The sequence below is a fragment of the Piliocolobus tephrosceles genome, chromosome 7, assembly GCF_002776525.5.
Source record: "Piliocolobus tephrosceles isolate RC106 chromosome 7, ASM277652v3, whole genome shotgun sequence".
Taxonomy (NCBI): domain Eukaryota; kingdom Metazoa; phylum Chordata; class Mammalia; order Primates; family Cercopithecidae; genus Piliocolobus; species Piliocolobus tephrosceles.
In genome coordinates this window covers 58,260,460-58,273,624 of record NC_045440.1, presented here as the reverse complement: position 1 = coordinate 58,273,624, position 13,165 = coordinate 58,260,460, and positions in this window count along the sequence as shown.

The following is a 13,165-nucleotide window of genomic DNA, read 5'->3' as shown; positions in this document are numbered from 1 at the left end:
TCCCCCTGAATAAACCTTTAACCACCTATGAATCTGAAGTGGTCCACATTTTTCTTTGGTCTGAGCTTGGTCTCTGCTTCCAGAGGGAGATTCTCTGTTCTGGCAGGGAGTTTCTGCAAAAATGGTGTTTTCCAATATGACAGTGATTACCAACATGTGACAATTTAAATTTAAATTAATTAAAATTTAAAATTCTATTTTGCTAAAATTTAGTTGCACTAGTCACATGAAGTGCTCAACAGTCCCCCATGGCTAGTGCTAGAGTATTGGACACAGCAGAGAGAGAGGGACAGAAAAAGAGAGAGAGAAAAAGAGAGCATTTTTGTCATCATGGAAAAATCTATTGGACAGCACTGCTCTAAAAAATAAAATGAATGGGCTATTAGTATAAAAAATAACATCTGTAAAGTTACAGCTATGAAGATTAGGGGAACTGGTGGCAATTGGAATGTACCAGAGACTCAAAGAGAAAAGATTTTGGTATAACAAGAAAACAAAAAATGGTTAAAACAGTAGTTTATTTGGGGCTAGGGGTAGAAGTAATGTCTATTAATTACAAGGACTGTAACCATGAAGACAAAGGTTCAGGAGAAGGGCAGCCTTCTGACCAAAATGGAATAGGACAGGAAGTGCCTGGAAGGGTTACTTGATGGGGTTTTCTACTTATTGCACAAAAAAAATTGTTGTCCACACATTCAGGAAAGTATGGGTTAAACTGAGTCAGAAGGGTTTCTTTACTTTCAGATCTCCTCTAACTCTTTAGGATTTTGAGAGCCCTAAGATTTATCCAGATTTTCCAAGCCTTGTTTGAATTTGGGGTTTTTTTCTAAAGTGAATCATGTTCTGGGGAAATCCTCTGTTTTAGGACATGGCTGAGGGCAAGCTCCTCTTTCAATTCCCCCTTGTACTACACTGACTCACCCTAGCCCTGCTCACCCCCAAACATCTGTGTAGCTTACAACACAGCGGGGGCTCCAGGGCAGTTTTCTTGTTTTGAAAGGTGCTCGTGTATCTGGTGATCACACTGTTGTAAACTCTCCTTCTGCCAATATTTCATGTTCTGGTGAACAGATTTGTCTATAGATGGTGACCTGTCCAAATGATAGTGCTGCACAGGTTGCCAAAGTCTCATGGAAACTTTTCAAGCAGGATGTCAAAAGTCAAGTTTTATATTGAGAAGGAAAAATATGGTGAAGAGAATAGAGGTTACTGATAAGCAGGCAATTAAGGATGATTGGAAGTCCTGCAACATCTTGAAGGATATCATAAAGTAGCTTGGGAGGAATGACCAAGCACGTAAATAGTGGCTAGAGGTACCTATGACCAGAGCATTCAGTGACTTCTAAGAGTTTGAAGAGAACAAGACAGCAGTTCCCAATGTATAACACCCATACTCATCTTCACAGGGAATACACAACACTGCCCCCAGCCCCGTATTGTGCTGGTTTACTTACAGTTCCCACTTCCAGGAATGCATCCCCTGGGCTAAGTGTCAGACAAGTAGAACTCACGGGATATACTTGCTCTCATTTACTGGATGTTTACCTTGTGCTGGGACCCAGGCTGAGTTCTTTTCATGAACTATCTCATTTGATCCTGACAACAGTACTATAAGAAATTTTTATTATATGCATTTTACAGAGAAGAAAACTGAGGTTTAGTAAAACTAATTTGACCATGGCCAGACCTTTGGTAGATTGTAGGGCTAGGATTCAAGCAAAGTTTACCTTCAGAGTCTAAGTTCTTAACACTATACTACAGCATCTGATACATCACTCAACTTTTAGAGCTGTACTCTCAAACTTCCTTCATAGTATGGAGGTGAATTTTACACACTATTTGAACTTGATCATGGTGGGCGTATTGAGAGAGAAGGTTTGCCTAAAAAGAGGTAGTTGAGAAAAGCAAAGACATTGGGTTTTTGAAGTATTAGGTTGGAGCAAAAGTAATTGCAGTTCTTGCAATTATTTAGAAAGAGGAAATATCATCTTTTCTAAGCTTGTGGGGGTGGTTAATGGCAGAAGAATGGCCCTGAGGAGACAGAGATGGGGAAATGCTCAGTGCCTATTTTATCATGTCTCAACTTTCCTCCATAATATCTCCATTTGAATGTCTCTCTGACACCTGAAACTTCGCATTTTGAAAACCAAGCTCATAGCTTTCCTTTCAGTGACAGGAAACTGATTTTTCACTTCTACACTTTTGCAGAAAACTTTCATGCTAACTTAACCTTTTGACAACACCTTTCAAATTCTCCAACCAGTCTAACATTTTTTCAATTATTTTATCATTAATAAAATTTTTAAAATTTCTTCTTTACCATTTCCACTTTATCAAGTTAACTCATGTCTAATGAGAGGTATATCAGCCTGTTTTTGAACTTAAGATAAAAAGACAAAGCACCATTTTACGTGCTGATGCCAGGAACTTACTGTATCATTGAATTGGCTCCTAGAAGCCACTTATACTCTTAGTTCCTCCCTAGAAGGACAACTTATTATCAATTACCTCAAAGTCAAATCTATCTTTTAAGCATTCAGATAGTTAATGCCAACAACTATCTGGAGGTTGATTTGTGAATAACTTATTGTATCAAGGGCTTCCAAATACCATCTAGCTCAAAGTTGTATGCTTTAAAAATGTGCTGCATTAAGCTAGAAATTACTGTTTGATATTCAGATTCTTTCCTAAAAATCTTCTAGGCCTTTCATGCTTTACCAAGATAAATTTGGACTTCAATCTAGAGATACTTTGAACATTTGAAGAGATTGAGAATAGGAACTATTTGTAAGCGTATGGCAGGGGCAATGCTACTAAAGCACAGTTGCTTATTTCTAATATTTGTTCAGATATTTATTGTTTTAGACACTTGGAATTAATCAGTAAATGAAACCAAGTATCTTTTCTTATGAAGCACCATTTCAAAGAGAAACTAAAAATAACTATTTGGAAAGGTATATTTTAAATAATAAAGCCAAATATTTTATAAAATGCAGGAATTTTATATCCAGTGGTGTGTTTATAGTATCTAACAATTGGCTGTGGAATAAAAAGAGATAGAGAGATCTAACTTGTAGTGTTTGCCAATTTCTATGGTGTAAATACTCCCCTATGGCCAATCTCAGCTAGTAACAATGTCACTGAATGCAAAGTTAGAAACAGATGTGGAAATTCTGAAACCCTTCAGACTCATTTTGATATGAATTATATTGTTAACTATCCAAAAGTTTTAGAAAGATTTTTCATCAATTAACAGTAATTACCATTTACTGAATCCTTAATATGTATCAGATATTTTAATGCATTATCTGTATAATAAATCTCCAAAGTAGCCATTATCTCATTTTAGAGATGAAGGAACTGAGACTTAGAGAAATCGAACAATTTACCTGACGTCTCCCATTAGTGAACTGACGATTTAGGATTCAAATACATACCTATTTGATTCAGAATGTATGTGTTGGCTGGACACGGTAACTCATGCCTGTAATTCCAGCACTCTGGCAATATAAGGAGACACCTTCTCCACACAAAAATGAAAAACTTAGCTACGCATGATGGTGCATGCCCATAGTCCCAGTTACTTGGGAGGCTGAGGTGGGAGAATCCTTTGAGCCTGGGAGTTACAGGTTACAGTGAGTTAGGATAGTGCCACTGTACTGCACGACAGAGTGAGACTGTATATATATATTCATGTTGAATACACACATATATATTCATGTTGAATACACACATATATATTCATGTTGAAAACACACATATATATTCATGTTGAATATACATATATATATTCATGTTGAAAACACACATATATATTCATGTTGAATACACATATATATATTCATGTTGAATACACATATATATTGATGTTGAATACACACATATATATATTCAAGTTGAATACATATATATATATTCATGTTGAATACACACATATATTTCATGTTGAATATACATATATATATTCATGTTGAATATACACACACATATATATATATATTCATGTTGAATACCTTTGGCTTATGAATAGCTTCAAGACAAAATATAATCTTCAAAAATGGTTGATTTAATTAATCAGTTCCCCGGAGATTTAGAGCTTAGGACTCCCCTCTAAAGTAGGTGGTAATTTCAAAGCAATGGAGTCAGGCCCCCTGGTATAGGTTTATCTTCAGCTGCTCCTAGGAACACCATGACAATAAAGCACACCTCACTGGTCCGGCAGGTGGGATCCTTGCTGTTTATTCATATTATCATGGCTCCTGGGTTGTTTACTATTATCGTTGGTGGGCACTTGGTTGTGTAGGGTCAACTCTGGGCAGTAAAACAAGAATACCTCTCCCTAATCCTGCCTTTAAGTAGCTCCGTGATTCCTGTAGAATTGTAGTTGCAGCCCCTCACAGGGGCTTGTAGCACAAAGATTGAATCACTCTAGTGAACCCTCAAAGGCAACTGATATTTTAAGCAATTATACAATAATATAATTTTATTACTGGATAAAAATTTAGAGGTTATCTAGTTCAATCCTTCATTAGAGACAAAAAAAATAGAGGCTCAGCCACTTCCTAAAGGTTATACAAGTAGTTGGCAAACCAAACTCAGGCGCAACTTGATCCAAGTCAGGCACTCTGATCCAAGTTTGGCACTCTTCCCTCCGTGCCATGTGCCACTTCCTGATGATGTAACCAGCATGGGACAAGTCCTCAGTGACCACACATTTTACAATTCGTTGCCTTCGGTTTATCAGGTGGAGCAGTATAGAAAGCTCTCTGGATTCTCAAGCTTTGACAACACAGCTAGTAAAGGGCACAGTGATAGTATCTGCATAAGATATTTTACATAATTGGAAAATTCCTTTCCATGCACTATGCTTACTAATAATAATTCTTTACATGTTTATAACATTTTATAGTTTGTGAAATACTTTTAAATGTATCATCTCATGACTATTAAACTTATTAAGTAGCTAGGAATTATTATCCCCATTTTATAGATGAGGAAACTGAAGTTCAAACCCCTTGCCACACAGTAAGTGATAAAGATGGGGCCAGAGCCTAAAGGTCCGATTCCTAATCCAGTCCTCTTTTCTCACAAAATCTAATAAGAGGATTCAGAATAGCAAACTTTAATAGGTTCATGTCAAAGACACAGAGCTCTAATTTAGGGATTTTATCCAAGATTATATACATAATCTACAGCAGTTGGTCTAAGACCTAAATATTTTAAAGATATTCTTTTATTTATAACACAGGACTTCCCCACCCTTTGTTAATCCTGTGAACAATATGTTATTTATATATACTAAAAACATACTGGTCTCTCCAAGTCTGACAGCTCTCACTCTGCTAGGCAATGCAACTGGAAAATCTAATATCTCAAAGGCGTTTCATATTCCTGCCAAATTCAAATTGCACGTGTCTGTCTATTTTTCCATCCCTAGTGCAATGGGTTTGAATCTTTCTTGAAGGTGCCTCTTCAAAAGCAGAAGTAATAGTCATTCTTTCTCTTCTGAGGCTTATGATGAAATAATTACTTGGTGGTTAGCAAACAAAATCTTTCCTGCCAATTTTGAATTACTCCAAGGAAAGAGTCAGAGGAAATTCCAAGTTGCAGTTCAGAATCTGACCCTCAAAATATGATCTGAATAATAAAAGACTTTGGTTAAAGAAGAACATTCTATTTTCTTATAACAGTGGGCAGCATACCTTCTATAGAGCATATGATTTCCTCTTTAATAAGTGTCTGGAGAGATAAAATTTCTAATATTTATCTTTAAGAGATCATCACATAATTGAGAGTGGAATGACTAAATTAAATGTCAGAATGTTTTGCTGCTATTTAACTAGATGATAGTAATTTGTTTTACTGTGAGTATATCAAAAATGTTTATTGTTGTAAGTTCCCAAAATTCATTTATATCTTTTGAATTTTAAAGGATTCAAAGCAGAATTCATTATTCCCAATGCAATTATGAAAAAAATACATAGATATTGTATAAAATGTGGAAATACAGAAAGACAAAAAAATTAAAACGCCACTGAAAGGCATCTGATATATTCCTAAGGGTGCAGTTAAAAAAAGGTTGGATAGGGTTGTTTGTTTTTTTCTTGTAAATTTGTTTGAGTTCTTTGTAGCGACATGGATGAAGTTGGAAACCATCATTCTCAGCAAACTGTCACAAGGACAAAAAACCAAACACCGCGTGTTCTCACTCATAGGTGGGAACTGAAGAATGAGAAAGCTTGGACCCAGGAAGGGGAACATCACACAGCGGGGCCTGTTGTGGGGTAGGGGAGGAGGTGGGAGGGATAGCATTAGGAGATATGCCTAACATAAATGACGAGTTAATGGGTGCAGCACACCAACATGGAACACGTATATATATGTAATAAACCTGCATTTTGTGCATATGTACCCTAGAACTTAAAGTATAATAATAAAAAAAATAGGTTGGATAAACAATCTTTCCTTTTAATTACATACTTTTTGGAGCTAGTGTTTTTTTGTGGGCCAGCTACATTATGGAAGTAATTCTAACCTTCCAAATCCGAGTTGTATAGCGTTTGCCATCCAGTATCTCAAGATATTTCAGCACCCCGGTTGCATAATATGTAGTTTTATCTCACAGGTCAAGTTATGTTTATGGTCTTCCTATGTAAAATGTAGTTTTTAGACTATGTTTTTAGACTACTTTCATATATGTTTATATAAATATATTTCTCATATATATATATGGGTGGGGCTTATAATCATTCGGTGTGCAGATTTTAATCAATTACCCCCACCTTCCTCTGTGAGTTCTGTCTCAAAGTCTGGAGCCCCTGTCAACTGGGTGGACAGGGACAAGTGGGGACTTGAGGACCTATGTGTGTGTTTTCAAACTTCCCAGTGAGCACTACTTCAGCAGAATCCCCTCCCCAATCACTTCCTGCTGTTTCTCACAAGAGATTAGATATGTGTGTGTATATATTTATATATTAACATATAAATATATAATTTCATATTTATATAGTCATATATATTCATACATATTGATATATATATCAATATATAGATATATTTTGATACATCGGTTTGATATATCAACTGTGATATTTTTATGTATTTGGAATAGCTATTGATATATTTCATATATAGATATATAAATATATAATTTCGTACATATTCGTATATTCATATATATTTTATATATATTCATATCCCAATGAGCACCACTTCAGCAGAACCCCCTCCCCAACTACTTCCTGGTGTTCTTCATAAGAGATTAGATATATGTGTATATATCTATATATTGATATATAAATATATAATTTCATATATATTCATATATATTTATATAGAGATATATAAATATACAATTTCATATATTCATATATATTTATATAGAGATATATAAATATATAATTGTATATATATCATATGTATTTTTATATTTATATATAAATATATATTTATTATTAAATTAAATATTATTTGCATATGAATATATACAGTGTATATTATTTACACATATAATTAATATATGCAATCATATATTATGTATATTTGTATATGTTATATAATTAATATATACTATTTCATATATATTTTATATTTTATATCTATATCTATACAAAATTCTGCCTTTGGACCAAAAGCACATGGAATCTCTAGAGACTTAGGAATAACTTAGGAAGGGACATCACGGATCTGTTCTGATGGGGACAGAGCTGCAAAAGTCACTTTTACTGGTATGAGTCTGAGGCTCAAAAACATTTTTTGGTATAAAAACTCTGTAAATAGACAAGGGAAACTCAAGGCTTACTAAGCTGATGAGATTATCTTGATGAAGCAAGCAAATATTAGACCTGAAATCAACATATGGGGCTAACCAATAGCCTAATTAAATAATAACTATAATCCATGGTTTTAAGTTGACAATATTTGGAGACACATTATGCTACCCTCTAGAATCCTTTTGGAACTCAAACTATGATACCAAGAGAAATAATTCTAAAACCTGTATAGAAAGCTGGCATTTGAATGGATTCTGCATGACAGAAAGAAATAAGGCAGTCCTGCTTCTCTAAATGCTTTGTTGAATTACACGGCCTCTTTCTCCTGCCAGTTTGTTTGCCAGGTTTTATTGATTACTCGGTACAGTTACTTTGAACTTTAGTTTTTGAGATTTTCCTGCCAATCACGCTATCTAACTTTCCAAGAACTTCTTTATTCTATGTTTCAGATGTTATCAGGTTTCAGGAGTTTGTCTGAGATTGAAAAGACCCAGAAAGATCTGTCTCTTTTAGCTACAATATGGAACTCTACCCAAGATAACTGAAAACCCAGTGGCATTTTCACCTGCAGTGAAGAGCAATTTCTGATTCAATAAATATTTGTGAAATGTGCTAGGCTGCTCTCCAAAGAGGACAAAATCCTGAATGTACTCATTATGTAATGATGAGTACACACTTGCCATTAAACTTTTCTGTGTCTTGCTCTTAAATATGAGCTATACATTTGAGGAAATGTTTCCATAGAAAAGCATAATACTAATAACTAAAAAAAAAAAAAAAAATCACCCAAACACATCTGCACCTAAGGGTGCAGTTGGATTAACAATCTTTCTGATTACCTACTTGTTGAAGATACCATTTTTCTCGGGGACAGCTATATTACAGAAGTAATTCAAACCTCAGAGGCTAGAGGAAATTAGTCACTTTTAACATGAGTTCATGTTAATATCCCCAGAGAGATGAGAAAAGATATTGTATCCACAAAACAAGAACAGAAATTTAATTTTAAAAATCACGGAGGCCGAGACGGGCGGATCACGAGGTTGGGAGATTGAGACCATCCTGGCTAACACGGTGAAACCCTGTCTCTACTAAAAGTACAAAAAATTAGCCTGGCGTGGTGGTAGGCTCCTGTAGCCCCAGCTACTCGGGAGGCTGAGGCAGGAGAATGGCGTGAACCCGGGAGGCGGAGCTTGCAGTGAGCCGAGATCGCGCCACTGCACTCCAGCCTGGGTGACAGAGCGAGACTTCATCTCAAAAAAATAAAAAATAAAAATAAAATTAAAATTAAAAATTAAAAAAAAAACACGTACAGTCAGAGAACAAGAAAGACTTCACTTCTGGGAAATTAAAAACTAGTTTAAATTTTTTTTAATGTCAGTGGGAAGTTTGTAAGATAAAGTTAAGATATCCCTTTAAAAGGAAAATGAAGAGATAAAGATGGACAAGAAGAGAAAAAGTAAGAAATGTAAAATACCATCCAGGATGTGTAACATCTGTATAATAGGAATTCTATGAAGAGAAAGAGTAAGGAAGAAATTATCAGGGAAGCAATATTAGGAAATTTCCTCAAACTGAAACACTTTAGTATTCTGTATGAAAGTCTTCATTAAGTATTCAGTACAATATACACCAAGTTTAGAACAATACATATCATAATGACAGTTCAAAATATCAGATAGAAAAAAAGAAAGTCATAAAAACGTCTGGAGAGATGAAATGAGGCAGATACCAAGGATTCAGATGCTGTATTAGAATGGCATAGACTTCTCAAAAGCAGCAGTGAAGGCCAGAAGAGGGTGGAGGAATGCCTTCAAAGTGCTGATAGAGAAGGATTTCTAAACTTGAATTCAGATCCCAGCTAAGCTATTTATATAAGGTTAAAAACAAAGAATCATGTAAAGATAAAAAATAATTTGTTTCCCATGCATTTTTTCAAGAAGCTTCTGGAGTCTATAGCCCACCAAATTAGGGAGTAAATTAAAACAGGAGAAAATGGGATTCAGGAAGCAGAGGAACCAACAAAAGAGAAAGGCAATGGTAATTCTCAGGACTCACTAAAGAGATTTCCTAGCCAAAATAGCAAGAGTGCTGAGGGCTCAAGGAGCATGTCAAAAAAAAAAAAAAAAAAAAAAAAAGGCTGGGAGTGGTGACTCAGGCCTGTAATCCCAGCACTTTGGGAGGCCGAGGCAGGTGAATCATGAGGTCAGGAGATCGAGACCATCCTGGCTAACACGGTGAAACCTCGTCTCTATTAAAATACAAAAATTAGCCAGGCGCACTGGCTGGCGCCTGTAGTCCCAGTTACTGGGAGGCTGAGGCAAGAGAATGGCATGAACCTGGGAGGAAGAGCCGAGATGTGCGACCGCACTCCAGGAAGGCTCCGTCTCAAAAAAAAAATATATATATATATATATGCAAACGGGAGATTATGTGTTTAAGCATTCAGTGTTCGGCAGAAGGTTTGGGTAGGAATTATTTTTAGGAACGAGAAGTGTAGATTGGTGCAGAGAAACAGATGCCCCAAAGGAGTGTCTCCAGAAAAAAAATGGGAAGTGATAGATTAGCTGATAGGTTTGATATTGCAGAAAGAGGGGCTATTGGAAAGTGTGGAAAGAAATAAATATAAATTCAATTAAAGAAATGACAACAATAAAAACGAGGCTAATGTTAACTCTTGGAAAAGCAAGGGCTCTTTTTTTTTTTTTTTTTTCACAAGAAAGGAAACAGTAAACAATACACTGCTTGGCTCAGCAGAGGACACATTTCCATACACATAATAGTGTAAATACTGAATAGTGATGTAATCAAAGTTTGTCGTAAAACTAAGGTTTTCAATTAATGGTGCTGGGACAATTTGGTATGCATATGTAAAAGAATGAAGTTGGACTCCTACCTCCACAATATATGAGAATAAATTAAGTCAAAGTGATTCATAGGTCCAAATGTAAGGGTTCAACTATAAAGCTGTTATAAGAAAGCATAGGAGTAAATCCCTGTGATCTTGGATTAAGCTATGGTTTCTTAGATACGACACTGAAAGCACAATCAACTAAAGAGAAAGTAGATACATTGGATTACACCAAAATTAAACTTTTGTGCCTCAAAGGACACCATCAAGAAAATAACAAGACAATTTACAGGATGGGAGAAAATATTTGCAAATAATTTATCTGACAAAAGACTTGTAATCAGAATATATAAATAACCCTTACAACTCAGACAACTCATAACAATAAAAAGACAAGTAACCCAGTTTAAAAATGAGTGAAGGATATGGATAGACATTTCTCCAAAGAAGATATACAAGTGGCCAATAAGCACATGACAGGATGATCAGCATCATTGCCATTAGGGAAATGTGAATCAAAACCATGATGAGATACCACTGCATCCCTAATAAGATGACCAAAATAAAAACAACAGACAAGTGTTGACAAAGATGTGGAGAAATCCAAACCTTCATTCACCGCTAGTTGGAATGTCAAATGGTGCAGCTGCTGTGGAAAACAGTTTGGCAGTACCACAAAAAGTTAAAAATAGTTAATATACTAGCAATTCACTCCTAGCATATATCCAAGGGAACTGAAAACAGATGCTCATAAAAACCTGATACAAATGTTCATAGCAGCAATATTCATAATAACCAAAAAGTGGAAATTACTCAAATGTTCATCAACTGATGAATGGACAAACAAAATATAGTATATCTATGCAATGGAATACTACTGAGTCAACAAAAGGAATACAATTCTGATACATGCTATAACATGAATGAGCCTTGAAAACATTATGGTGACTGAAAGAAGCCATACACACAGTGCCACATATTGTATGACTTATCTGAAATGTCCCGAATAGGCAAATCCACAAAGACTGAAAGTAGAGTGGTTGCCTAGGGCTGAGGGGAGGGAAGAATGGCAGTGACTGCTAAAGGGTACATGTTTCTTTTTGGGGTGATGAAAATGATCTAAAACTAGATAGGGTGATAGTCATACATTTCTGTGAATATAATAAAAACCATTGAATTTTATACTTTAAAAAAGTGAGTTGCATGGTATGTGAATTATTTCTCAATAAAGCTATTATACAAAAAAATTAGGAAGATGAAGGGAGGGATGATAACAGAGCTAAATCCTTATCTACCACGATTAGACATCAGTGCATTACGCCTAAAATTTATAGATCAAGAGAATGCTGGTGTGCAAATTATTTTTTAATACGGAGATATATTCCAGAAGGCACAGTTGGAAGGGTCCGGCAATTGCTTCTGGGAACAGGACTATGGAGGGAAGGTTGGCAAGGGACTGTTCTCTTTAATCATGAATCTTTCAAGACTTTTGGGAACATTTTAAACTATATGCCTGTATTATTTTCATACAAGTAAAATGTTTGAATTTATGCTCAAAATTACTAACATTACAATAATAACAATGTGAATAATTCCACTACTGCCTAAGCCTGGCTCCTAAAGTGGCAGGCAAGGATTCATCAAGAAGGGGCAGTGCCCACAAAATAAGCACTTCCTGGAAAGCTTTCAATGAACAGCAGGATGGTGTGGCTCTCGCTTGCTTTCTCCTCACAAAGGAGAGCTTTGCAAGCCCTAAGAACTTAAAAGTATTTCAAAGTCATTTTCAGGTCTTATCCTAAGAATGGTTAGTTAATGATTTTTCAAAATTATAATATAAGAAAAACAGGCCTGAGTTGGAAACAGCACTGCACTCCCTTTGCTGTTTCACTCTGTGTAAGTCTCTTCTGACTTCTGAGACTTCACTGCTTCATCTGTACAATGGGGGAAATAAAACCCTTACACACTTGCTGTGACGATTGGATGAGATCATGTATAAAAAGGGGTATAGCATAGCACAGAAAAGTGCTCAAAAATGTCCTTTTCATTCATTAATTTGTGCAAAATGAAATGAATTAGGATTTTAAAATATATCTAGATTCCCCTAAAAGGCAGATGTAATCCATGTGATTATTTTATTCCACAAAACAAAAACAGAATTATATTCCACACTTTGCAACTAATGTTCTAAGCAAGGGGAAAATGCTTGACCATTATGATACTTCAGTTTTCTTAAAGTTTCTCATATACAGTCAGAATAATTTATGATATTTAATTTATGATAGCCCTAGAATTTTTTGAACCCCTTGGTTAGTTACTATAAATACAAATTACCATTAAAGAGAGAGAAATGCTCTCTCTTCCAATCTCTTTTTGTGTTCCCTACTCCTTGGGAAGCACACAGAGAATTGCATAGTGCAGAGCTCCCCAGTCAAGAAGACTTGGGCTCAAAGTGGGCTTCCTCTGTGTACTTACCCTGAGCCACTATCCTGAGCACTTACCCTGAGCCACTATCCTGAGCTCTGATTTGCTCATCTGTAAATTT